Genomic DNA, 27,885 nt, shown 5'->3' on the forward strand with positions numbered 1-27,885 from the left:
GTTGAACTACCTCCGTCCCATCAGCAGGCTGTCATTCGGCTTGACATTGACTGGAAGGGCTGTTGGATATCCTCTTGAGGGATATCATGCCACGTTTTGTCCAATTAGTGAGTTACATCGTCAAAAATCACAGATGGTTGCAGAGCCCTGATCATAGTTCTCCATACATTCTCAATTGGGGTAGCTTCCGGCGAACTTGCCAAACATTACAGGATTTAGCACGCAGTAGAAAGTCTTGCTATGTGCGGTGAGGCATTATCCTGCAGAAATGTAACACCAGGATAGCTTGCAATGAAAAGTAAAGTATCGTCGAAGTATAACTGTGCTGTAAGGGTGTCGCCAATAACCACCACATGTGTCTTGCTATAAAACAAATGGCTCCCCCAGACCGTCACAGCTAGTTCTCGGACAACACGCAGAGTTACACACAGATTGGTACCCCACCGGAATCCAGGCCGTCTCCTAACGTGACTTCGGACTAGAATCTCATTCACTGGTGTACAGCCGTCATCAGTAATGAGTCTCGCTTCGAACGGAGACTCGACCACCAGTCAAGAGGCTTCTGGAGAGACCCCAGATGGTGGTGCGATACCAAACTTACTGTCATCCACCATAGGATCCGTCAACCAGGAGTGATGACCTCTCGTGTCGTTTCAGTTAATGGCAGGACTTCTTTGGTTGTTATTCGCTGCACGCTTACAGCACAACGATGAGTCGACTACATTCTACTCCCCATTTATTTCACCTCATTACAAGCCATCCTGGGCTGACATTTTAGCAAGATAACACACAGCGAGAGTTTCTACTGCTTGTCTTCGTGCTTGTCAAACCCTAAATTGGCTAGCAACGTCGCCCGATCTGTCCCCATTTGTGAACGTTTGGAGCATTATGGTCAGGGCCCTCCAACCAGCTGGTGATTTCGACGATCTAGCGTGCTAATTGGACAACTCTGTCAATCAGTCCCACACCGAATAACAGTTTGCACGAGGGCCAAAGGTAGAACAAAGCTTTGTTAAATAGTGGCTCCAAGCACTATGGGACTTAACATCTGAGGTCATCAGTCCCCTAGACTTCGAACTATGTAAGCCTAAGTAACCTAAGGACATCACACACATCCATGCCCGAGGCAGGATTCGAATCTGCGAACGCAGAAACCCTTGTTGAGTTTCTCAGTTTGTGAAGCTGCTTCTCTTGAGTACGCCATGTATTTCTTTTTTTTTGAAACTGTGTTCATTTGTTTTTGTCCTTATATGCACGTCAGATTTACCGATTTCAGTCCCATTAGGATAAATCTTTTATGGTGCATCGCATTTTTTGTTTTAGACTGTATGTTAGTAGTTGATTACTACCGACATACCTTTCCAGGCAACTTTGCGAAACTTATGTTTTGGACGTTGTAGACATGCATATTGCAATTGCCTTTCAGGTTTTTATTAGCTGTTCTTGTCCTGAATTCTGTGTAATCTCTTTATTAAAGTGTGGCCACTGAAAACTTTGGAATAAAAATTGGGTTCACTTGGGCCAAATTTCTGATTTCATAGTTAGTGAATCCCTTTTTCTGCTGTTTATTAATAATGAATTATGGAAATATCAGTCTCTAAGACACAGTACTGGAGCCACAATTTCTACCAATAATCCTAATTAAAATCCTTTGCATAACATTTTTATTAAGTTTCCGAGTTTTCCATGAAGTGATCTGCTTCTCAACAGCCCAACTCTTGCAAATCATTGTAGTATTTCAGACGTAAAGTTCAGTTCCATTTGCATTTCGTAGTCTAACAGATGCTAATTGGAGATGCAATACTTGCTTTAGCAAGAACGAAATGAAGTAGAACATGATGTGCAGGATTGGATAGTACGTAGAACAAAGAATATATTCTTACGTTTTAATAGATATGAAATTACCAAGACGACAAACTAATCGAAGGTGGCTAGATAACTCATGCTATCTGGTCAAAAGTCCTAGGTAATTCACTATGGGTGTTGTGATTGTGGAAGTGGAAACGAGAAGGAGCAACCACAGCTAACCCAAGAGCAGGTATACCTCATTTACTGACAGGGCACGGACCTTCGAGTATTTTGGAGAGTGGCTGTAAAACACTGTAGTGGAGCGAATCACTTATCAGTTAGGTACCTGCAGCCCAGCTAAGCCAATGTCTGTGCATAGACAGTTGATAAAACGGGGGTAAATTACTCGATCATTTGCTCATAAAGCGAACAGTCGTGCAGTAAATGCTAAGCGACTCTGGGACAGGTGTGAAGAGCTACACCACTGGCCAGCTGATGATTGGAAACGAGTGATTTGGAGCGATGAATCGCGCTATGCCTTATGGAAATCCGTGGGAAGGGCTTGGTGTTGAGGAACGGCTGGAGAACGCTACCTGCCATCATGAGAGGATGCGGCAGAGAAGAACGAATGTGGTGCGGTTATTACAATACACAGGATATTTTAGTGGTCTGGATGCGGTGCCCTAACTGCGCCTATCTAAACGCTAAATGTGGGAAGATATGGACATATTTATAGCATTGTGCACTGCATACAGTACAGGAACAATTTGGAAACGGTGATAGTCTGTATCAGCACGACAGTGCACCTTGTCGTAACACCATTCTGTGAGCCAATTGTTTGTGGAAATAACATTCCTGAAATTGACTGGTCTGCCCATAGACCCGAAATGAAACCAACGAAACGCCTTTTGGATGTATTTCCACGTCGACTTCGGTCCACTTCCAACGTTCGCCTTAACAGCTCTATCCGTTTCCTGATGGCGAGGAGGAAAGAGCTACCTTTTCTCTACAGAGAAGCAGACACCTCACTGAAAATGTCCCTGGCAGAGTTCAAGCCATCATAAAGCCCAAGAGTAGATGCACCCTACATTTGTGTCAACGTATAAGTGCCCATGCGCTTAAAATCCTATAATTCAAGAATATGCGAAGGAACAATGTAAATGTACGAGGATCATGTAAAAGAGAAACATATCTCGAAAGCAACATTTTTAATCAAATATATAAAATTTGTGTCTATTTTTCCATGTTTCCTCAATAACCTCTGTGAAACTGCCCAATGATCTTACGACTCTTCTTACTTCCGGAACGAAGAATTCGTTACCTTGGTCTCGAAGGCACTTTCTTAAATTTCGCTTTAGTTTTTCGTTGCCCTTCAACTTGATACCACGCACGGCATCACTCAGCGAACCAGACAGCTATGAATCTAAGATGGTGAGGTGAACACAGAAAAGGAGAAGGACGTAGCGGCCTCCATCCCAGTTTGTCAATAGTTCCCAGCATCAGCAGCGCACTCCGTCAAGTTTCTGTAAACTGTTGACAGATCTACCTAATATCGTTGTTCAGTTTACAATAAGAGGATTCCGTCATACTGCTTCGTGACTTCAGTGCTCAACTGGGATGAGAGAAACAGTACAGAAATATAGTGGGCAACTATCCGGCACATATGAGAACCAACCCCAATGGAGAATGATTGGTGGATCTCTGTACAAGCTTTGGGTTGGTCATGAAGTATATTCATATACCTGTCAAGGAAGAATCAGACCAGGATTTCACCTGACACCAACTTGGGTGAATTTCAGATAATCATATGGCCATCGAAAGAAAATCTCAGAAGGAAATACAAAACGTGAAGGTATTAAGAAGTGCCGGTCTGCACTACCTCTGAGAGATCTAAATGAGACTCTAACCTGGAAACACTAGAGTTCACAGAACCTCCAAGATGGTAAGATCTGACGTAGAGCGAATTAAGAACAGACAAGAAGTAACCCAGAAACTAACCAGCACAGATTTCAACAGCTAGGACCAACTGAAGGAGACTTGTGAAGACGGCCAATGAAAAGGCCCCCCTCACGAGAGGAAGGAAGCATCCTTGGTGGAATGAAGACTGTAAAAACGCAATAACCTAAAGACAGACACTATGAAGGAAGTAGAATTGTAAGAAAACCAAGAAAAATTTGCACAACTTTCTGGAACATATGGATCTTACACGAAACCAAGTAATCCAAATCGAAGAGAGCTTCGCTAAGAATAACTCCAGAGATTTTTACAGAACCTTCAAGCAGACACTCAGAAAATACAATTCGCTAAGCCTCCACTTCAGAGACTCGCAGAGCAAACTGGTGTTTAGCGACAAGGTCAACTGCCACCTATCAGCTCAGTAATTTAAAAACCTACTAAACTTTGATCCTCCCTGAGAAGACTTCGACTACAAACAAATGACACTGCCTCCTTCATTGGAAGAAGTTGGACAATTCAGTCAACTCCTAAAGAATAATAAGGCGGCTGGAGAGGAATCTAACGTTGCTAAACTCTGAAAATGTATTGGAAGCAAAGCCATGAGTAACCTCACCGAGATTACCCAGGATATTGGGGAAACAGAGATATCACCACTTGATCCGAACATGGCTCTGATCCACCCGCTTAACAAAAAGGGAGATTTTACTTATCTGAACAAGTACCATGGAATTTCTCTTGTCCCAGTAACATACAAGATACTCTCCAAGGTATTACAAACAAGGGGGTAAGACCAACTGGCTAGTCAACTGGGAGAATATCAGGGAGCTTCAGGAAGATCCTATCCCGTGCTGAACAGATCATTAACCACAAAACTATACTGGCATAGCCGGCCGCAGTGGCCGAGCGGTTCTAGGCGCTCCAGTCTGGAACCTCGCGACCGCTACGGTCGCTGGTTCGAATCCTGCCTCGGGCATGGATGCATGGATGTGTGTGATGTCCTTAGGTTGGTTAGGTTTAAGTAGTTCTAAGTTCTAGGGGACTGATGACCTCAGAAGTTAAGTCCCATAGTGCTCAGAGCCATATGAACTATTTTTTTATACTGGCATACTCCAAGATGGGTAACCGCAAGGTGGTCATCACCTTTGTTGATTTCAGGAAGGCCTACGACACTGTTGATAGAAAAACGGTTAGCAAAATAGTTCAGGAATTACGACTAGACAACAAAACCCGCAGAATCATTCCAGAAACCACCTCCAACACCAATACAAGGTCAGATTTAGAGGTGAAATCTCAGAAAACCTCGACATAAAAACTGGAGTGAGACAAGGGGATGGACTCTTCCGTGCTTGAAAGGGTTGTGAAAGAATAGCACAAGGAACTGACCAGTTTGGGTGTTCAGAGTGGTGTCTACCTGGGCTGTAAGAACGAAGGACTGATTATAGTTTGCCTGGCATTTGCTGATGAGATGGCACTAATTGCTGTTTCTCTTGAAATGGCAACAATGCAGATAAACTGCCTCAGAAACTAGGCAGCCAAATTGGTTCTTCACCAACATCTCAGTAGCTAAGACAGAGATGTTACTAGACCAAGGAAACATCAAAATGACTGAGAATTTTAAGTACCTCGGCGAATAGATTGATCCCAACTTATCAGAAAATACATTATTATCTATAATTCAATAAACTGAAATTAGTCTATCGACTCACTATGAACACCTACAACAAGAAATGCCTGTCACGCAACCTGAAACTTAAGCACTACACATCAGTCGTACAACCAGAAGCCATGTATGAAATGGAATGTCTTTCTAAGAACTGGACAGTCCTTATGTAGAAATTGGAAGTCTGAGAGAGGAGAATCCTCAGAAAGATCCTAGGCCCAGTAGAAGAAGCTGGGGAATTCAGAAGGCGGCATAACTCGGAGCTCAACGAACATATCGAGAGGCTCTCTGACTGTGCAAGAAAAAGAAGGGTAGCTTTCTATAGCCATGCTGCAAGATTGCCTCCAAACCGATTGACCTACCGTCTGTTCACCTTTGGCAAAACAAGAAGGTTCGCACCACTCGTCTGACAGAAAATGAAAAGGACATGAAGGAAATGGGAATAAATGTCCAGAACAGACAGTCTGTGAGACGTTCCCTCAAGAAAGCTCGAGGACTTCAGGAAAAGCTCCGAAGTAAAGGTACCCCCTGGACAGAAGAAAGGAAGGAGTTAGATCGACAGTGGATGCGACGGTACTGCGCAAAGATCAAAGCTGAACTGTTGAACAAGCGTTTTCCAAAGTAGTCCCATTCGAAACAAGAAGAAGAATCGATCTCCTGATAAGCAGATTTTAAAATCTGGTAGATATCATTATCTTGTGCTCATGTTACACAGTTCGAAATCCATGAGAAATACAGTTTGTGTTTGAGGTGACTTTTATTACAGTTTTTACTGCCAAACTAATAATTTACCTAATGTTACGGCATCATTCTTTAGAACAAAAACGATTGCGTTTTACCGTGGCGTATTCACAGCCGCCACCATACTATCTACATCAGAATAATCGATATAACTGGCACCTAACTTTCCAAAACATCTACCACAATCGTCAGCTTTCAGCTTAGGCTTCATCATTTATTCTAGTTCCTTGTTACGTCATCCCTACGCTCTCAGAAAAGACGCACATCAGAGATACGACATCTCTTAAGAATCTAATGAATATTTGAATTTTTTGTGTTGACGCTGAAGGTCAGCTTTCCGTACGATACAGTTAATCGGAACCGTATTCGTGGAACTTACAACATTATCCCTCCTGTATGCATGCAAATCATGTTTATAATCTATTGACTGAAATGAGATGACATCTGTTTAGAGGGGCTAAAATATACCAAAACGAAAATCGCTACAAAAATGTGAAAATTAAAATGAAACGAATGTCATTCACACATGTAGCATTGTTATTATAGTTTACAAAGCTATCATTACATGTATATCAATGTTCTAATTATTTATTATTGATCAGAACGCTTGTTGGAACAAATAAATTACATACATATTTCGACAATGTACATCGGATGTGATATTTCAGTTACTTTCGAAAGCTTTTCCAATAAACTGTCGAAAAGGTTTTACAAGGTAACTTTACAGTACTGATGACGTCACAACGAACAAGCGCGGGTTCTGACTTCCGATTCTTATTTAACAAGCTGGAATTATTTTGTAAAAGAAAAACAAAATACGAAGTTCATAAAGTAAACAAAAATAACACCTCGATATAAAATTTTTGTAGCAGCCTAAATTTGTGATATGTTGCATCAGAACCACGTTTTACTACGTGAGAATTTAGGGTAAGATGAACAAAGGGCCTTGCTTCTGAAGCAGTTGTTTAGTAACATATCGACCTATCACAGTCGACCTTTAATTTATGGATAATTCAGTAGAGTTCTACCACACACCACATGTCTCGATAGTAGTCTCCTCCGTATTCATGTCTGCCTCCCCTTTGTTCACAGGGCACAGTCGCTTCTTCCTTAACAATTCTAATTCCTAATCACCCTTTCCCGCTATGTGATTTCTCGTCTTATTACCTCGATGTCGAAGGCACTACAGTAATTGATGGTTTTACATTTCTTAAAGTTTTCTTTTCAGATCTTTTTGAACGATGCTTCTTATAACTGAGAATGTAGTAGTAACATGACTCCACTGTGGTACCAGCTGCTAAATGTTTCAGAATAATTTCTGGGAACTTGTGGAACTAATGAAATTACTACTAAAGACTGTTAGCTTTAACAACGCTTTGATGTAAGCAAATTTTAGACAGAAATCAAATGGTCAGGCTACCTGTAAAGGCACATTAGTGTATTCTTACGAACATAAAAGAATTTAGTTGCTATTGAGGTAGCACTTACGTATGCATACAAACAATTATCAGGAGAGGAACTCTCAACACGTTAACAAATACGTTCCCCCGTCATATTACTCTTCTTGATTTTGACTAACCTTCAGAAAGTTAGGAAAATTGTAGTTTCGTAAGTGACAAATGACGCAAAATCTTCTAAGAAATCTTTCTAAACGCATTGTATGAAAACTATCTGCAGCAGATACTTTGGAATCTTACAGCTAATGCAAAATACGTTTCTCCTGTTGGTGAGAAAGAGAATTATCTTTTCTGAGTATGCGTACTTAGACTGTCTTTTGTGAATTTATATCATGTGGTACGAAAATCATTGGAGGAAATGCAGTAATCAATAATGAACACATTTTCAGTAACTGGCTTTAACGTGTAGTCATAATGAATTCTATTCAGTACCAATAAATCGTGTTATTAAAAAGGAACAAGCAGAGGAAACATCCCCTACAGTGAGAAATACCAAATTTGACCCATTATCTCTCACTACGGATAATTCTGTGGCTTACGGGCTTCACTTAACGAACGAGAGCTGCAGCGTTTGCGTAGAGTTGTCAGAGCTAACAGACAAGCAACACTGAGTGAAATAACCGTAGAAATCAAAGTGAGACGTACTACGACGTATCTGTTAGAACAGTGCGCCGAAATCAGCGGTTAATGGCCGGTGGCAGCAGACGACCGACGCCATAGCCAATTCTAACGGCATTATAGCATGCAGGGCCTATCCTGGGCTCGATAACATATGCGCAGGACCCTAGACGACTGGGAAACCGTGTAAAGTTCGAGTGTGGCGCAGACCTGACAAAACCGTGGACTCAAGCTATCAAAATGACACTGCGCAAGCTGTAGGTGGCTCCATAATAGTGCGTGCTGTGTTTACATGGAATGGACGGGGTCATTTGGTTCAACTGAACCAATCGTTGACAGGAAATGGTTATGTTCGTCTACTTGGAGACCATTTTCACCCAATCATGTAATTCTTGTTCGGAAATAACGATGGAATTTATAAAAGGACAATGCTCTGTGTCACCAGGCCACAACTGTTCGTGATTGGTTTGAAGAACATTCTGGAGAATTCGAGAGAATGATTTGGCCACGCATCGTATATATATATACATATGGGACATAATCGAGAAGACAATTCGTGGACAAGATCCTGCACAGGCAACACTTTCGCAATTATGGAGGACGGTCGCGGTGACCGAGCGTTTCTAGGCGCTTCAGTCCGGAACCGCGCTGCTGCCACGGTCGCAGGTTTGAATCCTGCCTCGGGCATGCATGAGTGTGATGTGTTTAGGTTGGTTAGGTTGAAGTATTTCTAAGTTCTAGGGGACTGATGACCTCAGAAGTTAAGTCCCATAGTACTTAGAGCCATTTGAACCATTTTTGAGCATTTATGGACGCCTATAAAGGCAGCATGGCACAGTATTTCTACAGCGGACATCCAATGACTTGTTGAGTCCATGTCAGGTCGTGTAGCTGCAGTATGTCAGGCAAAAGACGATCCGACATGATATTAGGATGTATCCTATGACTTTTGTTACCTCAGTTTATGCTGTTCATAGTAGCTTACCCGATTTCCTGTTTTCTTATTTAGTGTTACACTTGCTCTTACATTATCACTATTTGAATGCTTATAACCCTGCGCTCAGCTGACCAGAAGTTACGTTCATCCTACAAACGAACTTCACTGTTCTTTACTATATCTGTCTCCAACCTATCCATTACCCTTCTTAAATTTTCAACACTACCTACCCGATTAAGCGACTTTACATTCCAGCCTTCGATCCTTAGAGGGTTCGCGTCATCATTTAACCATATAATAGATCTTAATATCCTCAAAAAAGTTACAGGTGTAGTTCCCCTTTCTCTTCAGCCCCTTGCAATATCAGCATCGCAAGACCTTGTTGTCTGATTTTACATGGACACATCAGTCAACCGTTCAGACTATTACCCCAACGCAACTACTGAATAGGCCGCTGTTCCTTTTGAGGAATCACATGCTTGTCTGGTAGCTCCACGGAAACCCCTGCACTTACAGCGCGGGTATCTGTATTTTTGTGGCATTCACGCCATCCACAGAGTCTGTACTTCATGGGGTGTAAAATTAAACGGCATCCACTAATAGGCCTACACAATTCCATTTATTTTACACATAAACACGTGATCTTAATCAGTTTCGGCTCTGTTCAGTTTCTGATACAGGGAAATATAAAAAAGAAACAAAAATTAAAAACTAAATAAAAATTTTGACCGTTCATATTGTAAGTACCGAAAGGTGAAAAAAGGTATACTCTTTAATTATCCTTACCCTTCCTAGTTACTTAGTTCTTTCACTTTTGTCTTAAGAAAAGGTTACTTGGGAAAAAAAGAACTTTCTGTGAGAGGAGGAATACGGCTTTCTTTTGTCACATAAAATGTTAATAATCATAAATGCTTGTGACTATAAATCATGAGATTCGGCTTGAGGAAAAAAGCCTGTACTGAGATCCTAAAACTTGTAGCAAACTCCATTTGTAAAAAACGCCAATAGTTACCAAAATATTTTTAGGACAAATTTAATTTACATAAGTTGTACACTGTGCAGTACAGCGGTATTTCAATTTTCCTTTCGTTAATTACACATATAAATGGCCAGTAATTTACAGATTTTAAGATTTTAGCGAGGAATTTCTCGATCATTTCCGATTGCTGAATATGAAGATGATCACTAACTGACCGAAATAGGATAGAATCCTTACCACAGTATGTGATTCTGTCTAAATTAAAATGAGGTGTACAATACTGCAAGCACTCTTCTTCATAGAGATAATTTCTAATTTCTCTTGGTCTGCCTTTTGCTGATAATGTGATTTTACCGTTGCCACTGGGACTCTCCCAGCATTCATATTTTACATGGCAGTCGGCAACATATGTATTTGCTACCACTTCACATACATACCCAGGGCAATATCACGAAACAGGTCGTGCACGTAAGGGCAAGTAAGGGTTCGATTAAACGAGCTACTGGATAAAACATCAACGTAGCGTGGAATACTACGCTAAAACCATGCCATATTATAGACGACGCCGCAGCAGAAGAACTTGCACCAGAATGTGCAATCGTTTTTGCAACAATTCAACTGTTTTCTTGCTTCAGTCTTCTGAGTGGTTTCATACAGCCCCTCACAAATTCCTCTCCTTCGCCAACCTTTTCATTTCAGAGTAGCATTTGCAATTTAACATCCTCAATTATTTGTTGGGTGTATTATAACCTCTGTTTTCTACAGCTCCATGTAGTACAAAGGAAGTTATTCCGTGACGTCATAACACATGACCTACTGTACTGTCCTTACTTTTTGTAGCTATCTTCCATGAATTCCTTTCTTTTCAGAGTCTGCGGAGAACCTCCTCATTCATTACCTTATGAATCCACCTAATTTGCTACATTATTCTGTAGCACCACATCTCAAATGCTGCGATTCTCTTCCGCTCCGGTTTCCCCATAGTCCATGTCTCACCACCATACAACGCTGTGCTGCAGACGTACATTCTCAGAAATTTCTTCCTTAAAGTAAGGCCTTTGTCTGATATCAGTAGACTTCTCTTGGCCAGGAATGCCCTCTTTGTCGGTGCTAGTCTGATTTTTATGTCCTCCTTGTTACGTCCACCATAGATTACTTTGCTGCCTAGACACCATAATTCTTTAACTTCATCTACTTCATGATCGCCAATGCTGATGTTAATTTCTCACTGTCTTCATCTCAGTTATTTCTCATTATTTTCGTCTTTCTTTGATGTATGCTCAATCCATATTCTGTACTCATTAAACTGTTCATTCTCGTTAGCGGATCCTGTAATTGTTCTTCACTGTCACGGAGGATAGCATCGTCATCAGTGAATCTTATCATTGATATCCTTCAGCCTCAAATTTTAAGTACACTCTTAAACCTTTCTTTCATTTCTGTCATTGTTTGCCCGATATATAACCTGATCAATGAGAGAGTACATTCCTGCCTTACAACCTTCTTAAACCGAGAACCTCGTTCTTTGTCTTCCACATTTATTCTTATCTCTTGGCCCTTGTATACTACCGTCTTTCCCTGTAGCTTACCTCTATTTTACTCAGAATTTCGAACATATTGCACCATCTGACATTGACGAACATTTTTTTCCGGGTTCATAAATGCTATAAGAATGTTATTTTCATTAGTCTTGCTTTCATTATCAACCACAACGTCAGAACTGCCTGTCGGGCACCCTTAGCTTTACTAAAGCCAAACTGATCGTCGTCTAACACATCCTCAGTTTTCTTTCCGATTCTACTGTATATTATTCTTTTTACGAATTATTAGTACAAATGTAATTAAGTGAAATGTCGAAAACAAGGTTCTTTGTATTACAGAGCAGTCGTTCGGCTTACCTACCTTACATGACGTGCATTCACTTGACAGGCAAAGGAGAAGAAGTAGCTGTTGCAGTTGTGGACTATCCTGAAACAAGGATAAAGAGACGATCGTTTAGTACATCAATCTGTTTCTACATATGTGACTCGAAAGTGCATGAGAAATAGCATAAATTAATAGGTGCAATTTTGAAGAACAAACTCAAGTCAAAAAATGTTTATATTAGGACATCACGGGCATGACGGAGTTGTCGACACTTCCATTGGTAAAATTACCGAATACTTAGTCGCTACATTTGTAAGTGACACAAACATTGTGATAAAATCAACTATAACTTTAAATAGCGTTGTTCGTGACATTTACGAAGACGTTTAATTTGCTTCCAGTCAGATCGTTGTCACTGAATTTATACGAGGTGTGGCTAGAAAAAAACCGGACTAGTACTGGTGAAACAATAAAACAAATGCAATAAGGCTGAAAGTCGCGTGGCCTGTCACCTGACTCTCGCTCCGCCTACTGCAAACATTGAAAAAATCAGTAAACTTGTTCGACAAGATCGCCGTTTAACAATCAGAGCAGTGTCTGAGTTAACAGGAGTTGACAAGGAACAAGTTTACCGATATTTTCAATGTTTGCATCAGTTTTTGCTGACAATGGTCTGCCAGTGCGAGTGTCATCACTGGTGTCTTCGCGGCCATCTTTAAATCGTTTAAACCACTCAAACACTTGTGTTCGCGATAAACAATCATCGCCGTTCACTTGTTGTAACATTACAAACGTTTCACTTGCAGATTTTCCTAGTTTGAAACAAAATTTGATGTTAACACGCTGTTATTTCTGTACACTCAACATTTTACGACGCACAGACAAAACGTCAACTACTTAAAACAGACGCCACGGGCAGACTGAATGCAGGAGGCAGATGAAACTCGAGCAGTAGGCGGAGCGAGAGTCACGTGACAGGCCACGCGACTTTCAGCCTTATTGCATTCGTTTTATTGTTTCACCAGTACTAGTCCGGTTTTTTTCTAGCCACACCTCGTAGAAGGTACACTGTACGCAATTCAAGAGCCTTAAAACATTTCCACTCCGAATTTTCCTAAACTATGATGCGAAGCGGATAGAAAACCTTGTCAGTGATAGATTCTTGGAAACAGATTCAATTTGGAGAAGCATATCTCAGAACTGCTTGGGCGCCTAAGCAAATCTTCATTTACAATGCAGATTTTCTAAGAACATATGTCATTTAAAAATTAAATAGCTGTCATACATTTCTCCCCTTCTTAACACGGGACTATACTTAAGAATAATTTATCAAGTGAAGTGAATGGTTTCCTAGTCCAAGAGCGAGTGCTCTGAGTGATTATTTGTAGTGTTAATTAAAGAACGTCCTGCAGACGTGTACAGCAAACAGCGAATACAGACTGCTGCTTCCCAGTACACTTAAGTGTGAATGAAAGTTGCGGTATGCTTTTTCAGACCAATAGTTTTGATTAAGAATGTAATTTTTCGTGGCGATTTCTTCGATACTTTCTTTATGCATTTCACGTTGCCTCAGATTTCTAGCTCTCGATGGTTTCCTCTGTGGTGTTCGTCAATAGTTTTGTGTAGACCACATGCTACTTCGCTCAATTGGCCGAACTGTGTCTTTGAGACGTCAAGAAGTAATAGAACTTGTTTGCTAGCGGAGACTATTTCGACATCTGTGGAGGAGGGCCACTGGTAGTAATGTCGTTATCAAAATATGGTGGATAACTCAGCTTATTTCGCTGAAATATCAAGTGCCCATCTCTATGACGTACTGAGAACACTGGAAAGAGAGCCAAATCCCGATTAAATATTGCAGTTTTGACAAATGTCATTTTGTTCAACAGAAGACCACACAAACAAACATAAGAAATGTTTGCTGGAAGTGACATATCATTCTATGCAGCCTGCATATTGGGAACCTGTCGTCAAATAATCGAAAGAGATTAGACTGCGCAACAAGAATTTTAACTTTGCTGGCAGCTATAACTTCATTAGTGCAAGGACGAGATTTCTTGGTGGTGGAGACCTAGAGGAAAGTAAGTTCAGTTCTCCAGCATCTAAGGTAAGTGACATAACTACCAGTGTTACCACACCATAATTGAAGAAAGCCCACGACCAACTCCACTTGGCAAAATCTACCATCTTATAGGCATATCATCACCGCTTATCAGACAAAGACCAGCGACAGAGTCTGAGAAGAAGAAACCGGTATCCCTAGTTTGGAAACGAAGCATCATGTCCTAGGTTTAAGACGAGAAAGAGCTTTCTCCAAGGAACTGAACCCATTACATCATCACCTTCCGCTCGCCGAATACATCTACGGCGAAACAAGGCTACTGGAAGTACCAAACAAAACCTAAAGGAAGAATCCGCTGCTGTTTTCCAACCACCCTAACAGACGCGGAAAACTATGAACTAATTGTGAACTAGAGCGGTGCGGTGCAAACAGAACTTGAAGCGGTGAGGCTGCATTACTGGAGACGCATCTTGTAAATGTGGGGAACTTTATGACAGAGAACACCTCTTAGTCTGCCAAAAGCTGCCTGACGCACGAGGACCTGGTTTCAGCAAATGTCTCTGCAGTAAAAACTGCCAAATTTTGCACCATAAAATCAGTTTGACATGTGCAAAATTTAATTATATACTGCAAATATTGTGTTGTAAATAATAATAATAATAAGTGAAGAGATCAAAAGGACTCAGAAAGTTAAGTATCCCGATGAATGGATTCAACCCAACTTCTCAGAAATCAACTCATTATTCATGAGAGTCAACAAGTTGGAACTAGCGTATCGACTAACTATGAACGCATACAACAAGAAATGTCTGTCACGCAACCTGAAACTTAAGCACTATACATCAGTCATACGAGCAGAAGCCCTGTATGCCATGGAATGTTTTTCTATGAACCGGACAGTCCTAATGTAGAAATTGGAAGTCAGTGAGAGGAGAATCCTCAGAAACATCCTAGGTCCAGTAGAAGAAGCTGGGGAATTGAGAAGGCGGCATAACTCGGAGCTCTACGAACATATCCAGAGGCTCTCTGACTGTGCAAGATAAAGAAGAGTAGCTTTCTATAGCCATGTTGCAAGATTGCCTCCAAACAGACTGACCACCTTCTGGTAAATCAAGAAGGTTCGCACCATTTGGGTGACAGAAACCGAGAAGGACATTAAAGAACTGGGAATAACTGATCTCCAAAACAGACAGTGTGTGAGACACACCATGTAGAAAGTCCGAGGATTTCAGGAAAACCCCCGAAGAAAAGGTACCCCTGGACAGAAGAAAGGAAGGAGTTGCACCGACAGAGGATGATACAGTACTGGGCAAAGATCAAAGACAGTTGAACAAGCGTGGTCCGAAGTAGGCCGATTCGAAACAAGAAGAAGAAGAAGGCCAGTATCGGCGAGATTGATTTGGCCTTTTCAGATTCCTTTTTTATGGGCCTCCGCTGTTATACTTAACAAGCAGCGTTAGTATGGTTGAAGTATCCAGTTGCCTTTCGTGTGTGTGTATGTGTGTGCAAGATCGCTGGCAATGATGATGGAGCACAGCATGGCTGGGTAGTGGTGTAACGCCTCTGCTTCTGTCAGCGATGTCCCCAGACTTTGCAGCGAAGGCGGCAGTGGTTGAAGTATAACTGGTGCCTCCAATACTGCCCGGCAGGTTGGAACGTGTGGCGCGGGGGCTGCGTTCTATTGCGGAAGCCTGTGGCCGGCGGGCTGTGTCCCAGGGCTCGGCTCGCCCTGCGGTGACGCTGGCTTTGTGTCTCGTGTCTCAGACCAGGATGCCATGACGTGGGGTCGAACTGTGGAACCCAGCTGTCTTAGCACAATGGTGGTGGGGCTGCAATAGCAACACAACGGGATTTCAGTGCACAAGTGGCTCGGTATTTATACGCTCACGGACTGCACTTGCTTTGGATTTGCTATGCCTTGCCACAGCCTCCTTGCGCGTAGGTGGTGCTGTGTCAGCACAGCCTGGCCAACTCATATCGCTACGTGCAACGGCTGTGTTGTGTTTGCTAAGGCATAACATCAACTCTCGCCTTTGTCTGTAATCTATTTCCTATTTGGCACGTTTGTGACCAAAATAGTTGGAGTTCTACATATCCATTGAAATAGCCTCTGGTAGTACTTGGAAGTTCCATGACTTCATGACGCCACCCCGACGTAATTCGAGCAACTAAATAGAATATCACTAGCATACAGACAACTTCTATGGTTGAAGACAGAAGAATTAAGTGTTTTAAAAACACCCGCAAGTATCTTTTATTTACCAGTTTCCCTCTTCAGCTGAACATGGGCGTCATCTGAACATACATTATAAAGGTTACAAATTGAGATAATATGGAGCACTTACAGTGACATTTAGTAAAGTACGTATTCTACTTCCAGTACGGTGACTTACATCTCAAGTTGTCTGACACCTCTAAAGATTAAAGTGGTTGTATTGTAGTATTTAAACTTACATTTATAGTCCATGTAAAGTATAGTAGTAAATGATGACATTTCGCAATGACTTGATTTTTTTTTTTAATTTCGTGGTATAAAAGAGAAAATACTGCACTGTCACCGGTATGTTGACGACAGCGCAGTTGTATTTAAAGGAATCAAGCAAGATCTGAATGACACCCTTCAGTCCACCACGTGCGATATGCCGATTACACCGCCTTCCTTGACCTCCTTCATACCCTTTAATGGTCCCAACATCTTCAACAGAATCACCATGACCTTTTTGAGACATGGTGTAACTAATGGCTCCTCAAAATCAATCCTTCCAAGACCCAGGCAATCATCATAGGTCGTACCACTCGATCATTCCAGCTCCTTGACTTTTCCCTTACCATCTGCGCCCATCTTGTCCGCTTCTCCGCCACCCTCACCTACCTCGGACTCACCACTCACTTCACCAGGACCGCTCATCTCCACTCTATCCAGTCCAAAGCCCACAACCACCTATGTCTCCTCTTTGGCTATACAAGGGTGTTGAAACTCTCTACCATCCTCCACACTTACAAGTCATTAATCTGTCCCATCCTCTGTTATGCCAGTCCTGCCTGGATATCAGCCCCTCCCCACAGATGCTATAAGTCCCTCCAGATCCTCGAATGCCATGCACTCTGCCTCGCCTTCCATATAAACCTCCAATCCCCCACGTGGATCCTCTATGACATCATTCCCTTCCCCCAACTGCTCCTTTTCCTCAGACATATCCAAGTCCTCTACACCTCCTTCCAACTTGATGCCCCTCATCCCACTAGTTGCTCCTGTCCTCTCCAGCCTCCGGCTGCTGTCACACCTTCACCATTGTGTCCCCTTTACCCTCCACCTCTACACTGTTCATCTCCTTTCCCAAAGTGGCTTCCGTCATTTCCCCCTCCTGGATGATGCCCTTTCCCTCCATTTATTCTTCCTATCAACTCTGGTCCTCACCACCCCCTCCCTCCCTCTGACCGTTTCCTGGGCTCCCTCTCCCCCCTTCCTGTTTCTCTCTTCCCCCCTACACCCTGAGTCCTTTCTCTCCCGAGTCCTTGCCCACTTCCTTCTCGCATCCGCCCTGCCTCCTCCCACCCCCCAGCCTTATTCTGTATACTCTCCCTCCATCAGCTCCCCCGTTTCCTGCTTTTCCTCTCTTCCTCCCCTTTTCCCCCATCTCCTGTCCGGGACCTCGCCACCCTCCACCCCATCTGCCTTTGTGGCTACTTTATAGTGCAGTGTTTAAGTGATGTGTCAGTGTTGGGTATCTCGTTTCTTACGTGTTGTGAGCAGACACCATCCTGTCACTAGGTGTGTTATATTTGCAACTCTTTCTAACAGAAAGCAGACTGTCGCCATGTTAATTTTTAATTGTACATGTCTAATTATTATGTGCTTTAATCAGCATCACCAATCCTTTGTTTTTATATTTTCACTTATGTGACTTTTCGCCCTGTCACGGTTTTAACCGGTCACTGTTTTATCGTCTGTTTTTATTGCTTATTCTCTACTCATTACGCTTTAAACGCTTCTGTAGGCTGCAGAGCGGCAATTACGCTGCCGCCAGACCCCCTCCTGTCAGGGGAGGAATTGAAATTCAATAAAGGAATAAAAGACCTGAATGAAGTAGCAAAAAAAACAACCTAATGCAACAAAAAATTTACTTCACAGTTGATCATGAAAATGATAGTAACATCAATTCTCACTGTTTGTCAGTTAGTAGATCGAATGGGAAACATATCTTTAAACGTTACAAGAAGACTACATGCTCAGGTATAATTGTTGGAAATAATTGAAATCATCGAATCCAACACAAAAAACCAAATTTCAATACATCTTTACACAGAATGGTACAATTACCACTCACAGACGAAGAGAGAGCTACATAATTACAGACAGTCAAAAAGATAGCATTAAGGAACAGCTGCCGACATCATCATATAATGAAATTGTGCCACAGTATACAGAAATACATTAAACAAAAAAAGAAGAACAGTAATATATGCACGCTAGCAGCAGACAAAACGTATATTACATTCACATACAAAGTTCCTGTAACAGATGGTATTGCGAGACGTATCCCATAAGAAAGTTAAAGTAGCATTTCGAACTAATAACTGCCTTAGACACAAACTAATACAGAAAGAGAATGTACATTAAGAACAGGTACAGTAATTCAGGAGTATATAAAATAAATTGCCAAAATTTTCAAACCACATACATTGGATAAACTGGAAGAGAGTTACATTCCGTTAAAAAGGACATTGAAAATAAAATTCATGTCGTACAGCACTGGATGAGTACCTGAGAACGACTAAATATACATTAGTTCAGATTGAAGATAGTATCAAAATTATCCACTTGGAAGATAACGGTCCTCTGTTAAATGTTTCGGAAGAAATGGAAATTTTCGTAAGAAAGAATACAGGGTGTATCAAATAGAATCCTCCGATTTACAAAAATCATAACTATTAAGCTATTTTAGATATGTGCGTGAACAACATACTGTTGGAAAGAGCAGTCTCTCGAGTCTTACATGGCTCCAGCTGAGCAGCAGCAGTGTGCGTCTATTTCAGTTCCTGGCAACTGAAAGCGTTTTTGTGTTCTACGTTTTGCGCAGCGCGGGTCAGTAGGAACTGTTCAGAGTGACTTTCGTACTAGCAATGGTGTGGAACCTGCTACAGCGCAGAGAAATAGCCGATAGCATGAACAAATCAGAGAAACAGGTTGTTTGTGTAAAGGCAAATTACAGGGCCGTCCCCGAGTGTCTGACACAGACGTCGAACCCATACGCCATAGTTTCACAAGGAACCCGCAGCAGTCCGTTCACCGTGCATCTCGACAGCTCAACGGGCTCCCGATATCCGTCTGGCGCGTGATGCGTCAACGTTTACTCATGAAACCACACAAAATTCAGGTACTGCCTGTTCTTCATGAAGGTGACACAACATGTGGAGTTCTGTAATTTCATTTTCGGCCATGTGGAGGATGACGGTTTTCTTACATATCTAGTGTTTAGTGACGAAGCAGCTTTCCATATAAACGGAAAGGTAAACCGACATAACATGATGATATGAAGTGTGGAACAACAACATGAAGTTGTACAATCTGAAAGGGACTCTCCAAAATTTAATTTGTTTTGTGCATTTTCACGGGATCAGGTGTATGGTTCAGTTTTCTTTCTCTAGAACACTGTTACAGGAAGCACAGTCCTAGGGGACTGATGACAGATGTTAAGTCTCATAGTGCTCACAGCCATTTGAACCATTTTCCTCTTCTTTATTTGAAGAGAGAAACCGGTATATAAAGAATAGTAACAGCGACTTGTGGCTGTCTTCAAAAACTTAGTTTTAACAGTCGCTCCCCTCGCAGACAGTGCCTGCCATTGCTAGAAGACGAATTGGTCGAAATTAACAGATTATATAGAAATCTGACATGATAACCCTCCCTTGAAGCATTTACGTACATCTCACTCCATGGAGTCAGCAGATGAAGTAATGTAGAACCCCTACAGCTGTTATGACCAGCCTGAAGATCAGTATGATAAAACTAAGTTCATCACAAACATAAAGCGAGCCCCATCTGCAATTCCACTAGAAGGAATCCGTAAAGTCCGTGCAGTCTTGTGTTTAAGAGAATGGATTTTAGCAAGTGCGAGTGAGATCTTGGTAATAGATTGCAGATGCGCCGCGCAGGCAGCAGATACCAGATGTGCTCCTGCAAGAGCATTAACATTTTCAGATACATTTCAAGAACCTTAAAGAAGAAATTATAACTCAGCAGTAAGACCCTCCGTATTATAAAACTACGAATGGCTTTTCATGAACAGGACTGGGACATTCTGGGATTCAGAGCTCAAGGAGTGGGAAATTCTCAAGAAGGTGTTAGGGCCAATATGAGAGAAAGATGGCACCAAAGAATGGACATTTGACCTCCACGAACTCTTGCAGGCTTACGAACAGAATCTGGACCACAGTAGTTGGATGGAAACCATCCAAGAACAAATGGATTACCTTAGAGAACTCAGAGCGAGATAAACTTTAAATTCCATTATAAACCATACAGGATCAAAACGAATTCCATCAGATCACTCTGAAAGGGGTATTTCCAGTGCATCTTACCAGCAAAAAGAGCACGGGAACCAGTTGACTGAAATGGACAGATTGGAGTAAGCTTGATCACAGTCAGAAAACGAGAACTTTTGGGGCTAAGAAGAAACAGAAGACCCCTGTAGTCCTAAGTAGTACTTTCTGACACCCATATTAGCATGTGGTGTAGCCCCCACAGGCGGCAATACAGGCGCTGGCTCTGGCATCCATTATATCCTACAAGTGGCTAATACTGTCTGGGATACGTTATGCCACGCCTGCTCGACCTGCTCATATAGCTCTATAAGGATCGTTGGTTTATGAGTAGCACTAATCACGTCTCGTCGCATAATACCTCATATGTGCTCGACGGGCGACCAGACCACAGATTTTCCTGGCCAATGAAGTTGATGTACGTCCTGTAGAGCACCGTGAGTATTATGGGCAGTATTGGGTTAGCGTTATCCTCTTGGAACAACACATCACCTCCCTCTTGCAAGAAGGAGAAAAGAACGAGTCTAACAACATTCTGCACCTACCGAGTGCTGGTTAGTGTCCCCTCCAGAAACAGCAAAGGTGAACGAGAGCTATAGCTTATCGCACCCCAAATTATAATACCTGGAGGGTGGCCATCATTTCTTGAGCGAATGCGCTCTACGAGACAGCACTCAGCAGGTCAACGTCGTACGCACAATCGACCATCACATGCGTGCAGACATAGTCTGCTTTCACTGCTGAAGAGCTGGGCGTATAATTCCATCTTTAAAGTGATCTTCTGACGTGCCGTGCACGTCGATCCCGTGGCGTGAGTGGCAGACGGGCTAGAGGATTGTCTACCCATCGTCCAACTGTCGATAACCGGTTGAAACGTCTGGGCTCAGAAGCCCTATTATCTGTGCTGTGGCAGCTGCATGATCTGCCCTTATAATGCGACGATCCGGGTGGGCGTCAGTGCTGCGTGGAACTCAAGAACAGCATCAACGGGTGTGAGAACGTTAACGCGGGCGGTGAAGTGATCGCCTTTTTTCCATTTCGCGCCATACTTACTCCACAAAGTTAACGAGGCGGCGGGAGGGACATGTATTATCTAGTTGCACCTTTTTTCGAAAGATGCTGCTGAAAGTTCGTCCAAGTCGCACCTCTGTGGCTCTCAGAACAAGTTCAAATACGTCCGAACACGTTCGGCGGTCAGTTTACCGCTTTGCGAGTGCTTACGGGACTTTGTTCTACTCGTCTACTTCGGAATGTAAGTATTTCTTTTTGTAATTCCCCTATAATTCCTCAATTTTATAATCTCTTCCAGTGAATGTGCATTACTTTCTATAAATTTTGCCATTCAGTAATTCTGGTTTTCTTTCTACTTTAGCACTTCGTCGTTGTAAGAAATTTCTGTTGGCAAAAGTAACAATGATTTTAATTTTTTAAAGAGAACGACGAAACCTTACGTCTGATGAGATACATAGAATCTTGGCTGAATTGGAGAGAGAGGAAGCAGAGGGGAAAGGCCATGAGGAATCCCTAGAAGATGACGTTTCCGATGACCCAGATTATGAACAAGAAGGGATTATAGATGATATACATCAAAGTGAGTCGGAAATTGATTTGGAAAACGGGGGAGAAAATGACATAGATCAACAGGAGCTACCAACAAAAGCCATCAGATCTTATACAGGTAAGAACATGGAAACTATTTGGGCAAGTAGTGCCAATATTACCAGCACAAAGTCAAAAAATATAATCAAATTTCTACCAGGTCTTAGAGGACAAGCCAGACAAACTCGACTGGAAAGTTTTCAGTGTGTAATAACTCTCAAAATGGTAGAAGAGATCGTAAGGTACACGAATATTTATATTGAAAGAAAAAAATTGGTACGTCAGCACTGGCAGAAAGAAGCAGTAACTCTGAAGTACGTGAAAGGGAATGTTTGGTGCTCTGTTTTTGATTGCGGTGGGAAGATGAAACCGTTCAAATTTCTCTGAATATTTCAATAGCAATGGAACAGGTCTGACAATTTTGTGAGCCAATTTCAGCCTTTAGATTTAGATTTTTGCTACGAGCTATAAGATTTGATTACCTTAACACGGGATTGGAACGTCAAGCAACGGACAAACTTGCTCCTATACGAGAAATTTTGTCATCTTTCATTGCAAACCACCAAAAATCATTCAGTTTAGGGAAATTTGTCACTGTTGATGAGATGCTGGTTGCCTTCAAAGGACGATGTTCATCTATCAAAAACCAGCGAAATACGGGTTAAAAATGTATGCACTGTGTGATGCACGCACTTTTTACACATATAATTTAGAAGTGTACTGCGGGAAACAAGTGCCAGGCCCTGAAGTACTCTCCAACAAACCATACGACTTGGTCGCTAGATTGGTTCATTGCATAGAAGGAACAAATAGAAATGTAACAAGTATTAATTATTTATCAAGTTACCCGTTGGCTGAATACCTCCTTAGCAAAGGCCTCACTTTTTTAGATACGATGAGAAAAAATAAAATAAAAAATTCCCCCAGAATTTGTGACAGTAAATGGAAATGCAGTGGCAGGAGACTACATGTTCGGTTGTCAAGACGACAAAACTTTGATTGCTATGATTACAAAAAAAAGGGTAAGCTATAGTAGTGCTCTCCACAATGCATGATACCGACATCATTGATGAAGATACCAAAAAACCTGTACAAATCACAGACTATAATTCATCGAAAGGTGGAGTTGATACTGTAGACCTCATGTGCTCCAGAATTACAACGTCAAGAAGAACACAAAGGTGGTCTGCATGTATAATTTTCCGCTTACTTGACTTGGCAGGAATAAATTCGTTACGCATTTTTCAATTCAATACAGGTAATATAAAAGAAAAAACGAGAAGACAACTCTTACATGCGTTATCTTTGGAACCGATGAGCGAAAATCTGAAAGAAAGAGCTAAACTGAAGCATTTACCAAAAGATTTGTTAGTATTTTTGGACGTAGTTTATCCAGCTGTATCAACCCCTACAAAGAGAGGAATATGTTATTTGTGTGGCTCAAAAAAGAATATAAAAACAAAACGAGAATGAGGTGAATGTAGAAGAAACGTCTGTCTACGACATTCAACCATGACAGTTACGTGCAATAATTGTTGTCAGCCTCAAAACGAGAATGAAACGGATACAGACAGATCAGCACTTTTCATCTGACAGAAATGTTTGTGACGTTTTCTATCAAAAATTCTTATTTCAAAGCAAAATTAGCTTTTCATGAGACGAGTTAAGACAGTGAATAATTCTAGTCTTAAGTATTACATTACATAGTCCTAAAACATTGCAATAAAAAAAATGTTCTTATATTTTATTTGGGCATTTGCCTTCCTTTTCGTATTCCATTGTATATTTTATTGTTAAATAAATAATTTTCATTACAAATGTGTTTTCAATATTGTGCGAGATATCCTATGTCGATATTTTATGGAAATATGAACTTTAAAAACGGAAAACTTAAAGAGACTGATGAAAACTTGCGGTCGATCGGCCGACCGCCCGCGCGAACTCGAGCGTGACCATTCCTAGCGCGAGCGCATGAAGGTTAATGTGGCCATTGATATCAGGATCGTTGCACAACTGACGCAACACGTCTAACGTGTGTGGTAATTCTCCGAAAGGACCACCCTGACACTCGGAAGGCCACAATTTGATCCCGTTAAAACTTGCCCAAATGCCTATGGGAAGCACCAGTGCGAATCCGGGGCATTGTTGCCTTATTGTTTTCACACATTTACACAAAGCTGAGCCCTCTGGCTGCCAGAATTCCCTATTATAGGGCAGACGCAGACGTCGCTCTGGTAGCTATGCCACTACGCTCTCAGTTGGCGGACGAAATTGAAACCGTTATCGGTACGTCTACTATCTTCAAGATGGCATATTTAGTTATCAGATCAAAATGGACATTGTCTTTCCAGGTGTGATAATTGTTTCCGGCAGTTCATATACAGTCACTAACTATTTCCATCAAGATTAACTCAGAAAGTATGATAGGAGCTGAAAAGTTTGGGGGTGAAAAATTGCATGAGACTGCGGTGTTTCTTTGTTGCTAGGTGGAGTCGCGTCATAGCTATGAAAGTCAATTTTGTTAATGGGATTGTATTGTTTGCTACTTATTTTATGATAGCGGCTATCGAGACAAATTTAATGATGTGTAGCAGTAAGAACATTGAAGGTTAACGAAGGTCAAAAACGTGGCATGAACGGCCATTTACAGAAGGTGCTCAAAGTGATGACCATTGGTATCAATGCAGGGCTGCAATTTTCTTATCATGGATTAGGTCGTATTCCTTATCACTTCGGCACTTATGGAAACACATGCTCTGACAATTCTCTCTCGCGTATCTACACGTGAGGTTGGGACGTCTTCATAAACAATGTCTTTTACGAATCCCAACAAGAAAAAATCCAGAGGCGTCAAGTCTGGCGAACGAGCCGGCAACGACACATCTCCTCTGCGTCCAATCCAACGATTTGGGAATTGTCTCTGCAACTCATTTCTAGCCATCAGCGAAGAATATGTCGGACACCCATCGTGTTGATACCACATTCTGTTCCCTGTTACTACAATACAGACCTAATGTTTCGTGCAGGAACGTGGTGTACTTCCTACCATTCGGATATCCTTCGATAGAATAGGGCACTATAATTGTGTCCTCCAGAATACCACACCATACATTCACCGACTACTGTTTTTGGTGTGCAACTTGCCGCAGCCAACATGGATTTTCAGTTTCGCAAAAGGCATCTTATGCAAATAAACATTTCCGTGGTTCGAGAATGTAGCCTCGTCAGTAAATAAAATCAAATTAAAAAATATGTCATCCCTCTGAACCTCAAGTTGAGCCTATCGGCTGAATTCAATGCGACTCATACAATCGGTAAGAGCTAATTATTTTTCGAGGTTGATATGGTAAGGATGATATTTATGGCGATGCAGAACACGAACAACACTGCTGAGACTCATGCCACAGTTCCTTGCGATTTGACACAAACGAACTCAAGAATCTCGAACCACTGTGGCTAGAGTACCAATGTCTGTTTCCTCGATAGTAACTTTCCTCTGCCGGATATGTTTCCGAAACGTAAAAGATCCAGTTGTTCTCAATTTATCATACACACATTTAAATGTACACGTATAGGGTGAGTAGGTTGAAGATATCTTTCAAAGTACAAGTTTCTAGCTCTCACTGAATTTCGTTAGCATTCTCCGTAAATGAGAAGCGTATCGACTTGTTCCCTTGATTAGACGATACGAGTCTTAACGTTCCTATTAGTCTATTAGTGTTGTATTGCCGAGTGATAAAGAATACCACTATCCATAATAAGAAGATTGCAGCCTTGTATTGATAACAATGGTCATCACTTCGAACATCTTCTGTAAATGACGATCATGCCACCTTTTTGACTTTCGTTGACCTTCAAAGACCATACTGTTTCACATCACTGGATTTGTCTAGATAGCAGCTATCAGAAAATAAGTACCAAGCTATAGCATCTCATTTAAGAAAGCAAAGCTTACCATATATCTGACACGACCCCACCTACCAACAAAAAACCAACGTCATATTATGGCCCCCGTTGTCCCGTGCAACTTTTGTCCCACAAACTTTTCAGCTCCTATCATACTTACGGAGTTACCAATACTTAGTGACTCATCCTGTTTAATTTTTAGTGATAGTGCCAAGGATCGTATTACCTCTTAAATGCGAATACGTTTCAGGTTATTATTTAGTCCTCGTCCTTCAGGGCAATTGCACTTATGGTCAGTTGGAACCGGTATTATTATATTTCTTCATCGCTAGGTAAGTACACATAGTATGTACTCTCGTTTTTGTGATACGTTCAACATCCTTGAGTATCTCTTTACCTACCTTTCGTGAGTCAATGTTATCATCTCCATACATTAGCTGTGACGCTTACCCTTGATAACTTGAAATACCTGTTCATCAATAATCTGAACTTCGTTGTCACAAATCTATCCCTACTAGCTAGATGTAGTATGGCTTTTGTAAACCTCAGCGTTAGTATCTGCTGTAGTTGAACATTCATTCTGTTGCTGGTATATTATTCGACTTCTTGTATACTTTTTGTACTCAGACGTATGAGAGCAGAAATGATAAATTCCTCTCTCCCGTACAGCGTTTTCAACAAGAACAAGCAAAGAATGAATTTTCCAATTTGTTAACATAGTCTATACGTAGATTCTACGTCCGTCGGTTCACTGATTTCCGATTCTTCTTACGGTCTGAAACATTTTTTGCGTCAAAATAACACGAACATACGAACAACTGCGCTACTTCATTTCATCTAGACATCGAAGAACCCTGCAATTCATAACCTGTTGATGTTTTGTAGCCTTGAGTATGTTATTTTTATTAATCGATAGCATCAAAATGGGTATTCTGATCCTCATACTTGTTCTTATCTGTCCGAACGCAATGGCTGCCAAATAAATTGTTTCCCAATCCATGTTTTCAACAATACTTTCGTATTTAAGGAGAAAGCGTCATTACGAACTACACCATAGCGTATATCTGCTCAGACACATAAACTTCAGCTAAGACTGTAATTGAAGAGTCTTAAGAAACTGCGAGGTGTACGTCACTTACGAGAATGGGCGTTTGGTTTTCTCACAACTGTAATCTGAGTCACGCCGGTGGAAGGAATGAGGTACGGCTGACACCGTAGGCCACACACCGCATGATTCAGGCCAGTTTATTGGAGCGGATGTAGGCTGAGGCTCAGGAAAATGAAAATTTCCACTCGCTGCTCTCCCTGCCCGTTGTCTGGAATTCACGCACGACTGCAAACATTAGTGAGACTGCGCATGAAATAAAACGAATGTCCCCGAACCCCAATGATTAAAGTGGACTGCTATTAGCGAGTGGTGAACACAAGAACCCATCACCAGAACAACGAAGTCTATTTCGCCTCTGCAAGAAGCTCATATATTATTTGAGACAATGAAACGGTACCGAATTTATGATGTCGTTAAGAAGAAAACGTTACCGAAAGCGACCGGATTCAGACGATGGTGAAGCAGTCAACTGTTATTCGTGATAAACTCACAACGGCTTGCTTCCACAAAACGTTAATGCAAGATACTAGCAGAAGATCTCCCTGGACATTAGGCTAACGAAGAACACATTCATGTATTCAGTTGTAACGGTCGAAATGTCAGAATGGTAGCAAAATGTGATAATTAGACTTCCACATCTTGAACTCGAAGGGAATTGGATGTAT

At 41.6% G+C, this 27,885-nt stretch overlaps 1 protein-coding gene across 1 annotated transcript in view; it reads right to left on the minus strand.

The window, feature by feature from the left end:
- LOC126484707 (G-protein coupled receptor dmsr-1-like) overlaps window positions 1-12,063 on the minus strand; it is a 350,732-nt gene extending 338,669 nt beyond the window's left edge. The window contains exon 1 of the mRNA XM_050108303.1: window positions 12,039-12,063. The gene's annotated coding sequence lies outside the window, so the exon portion shown is untranslated. The remainder of the gene's footprint in view (window positions 1-12,038) is intronic.
- Between the last annotated feature and the right edge of the window lie 15,822 nt (window positions 12,064-27,885).

This window comes from Schistocerca serialis, chromosome 6 (assembly GCF_023864345.2).
Source record: "Schistocerca serialis cubense isolate TAMUIC-IGC-003099 chromosome 6, iqSchSeri2.2, whole genome shotgun sequence".
In the NCBI taxonomy this organism is placed as follows: Eukaryota; Metazoa; Arthropoda; class Insecta; order Orthoptera; family Acrididae; genus Schistocerca; species Schistocerca serialis.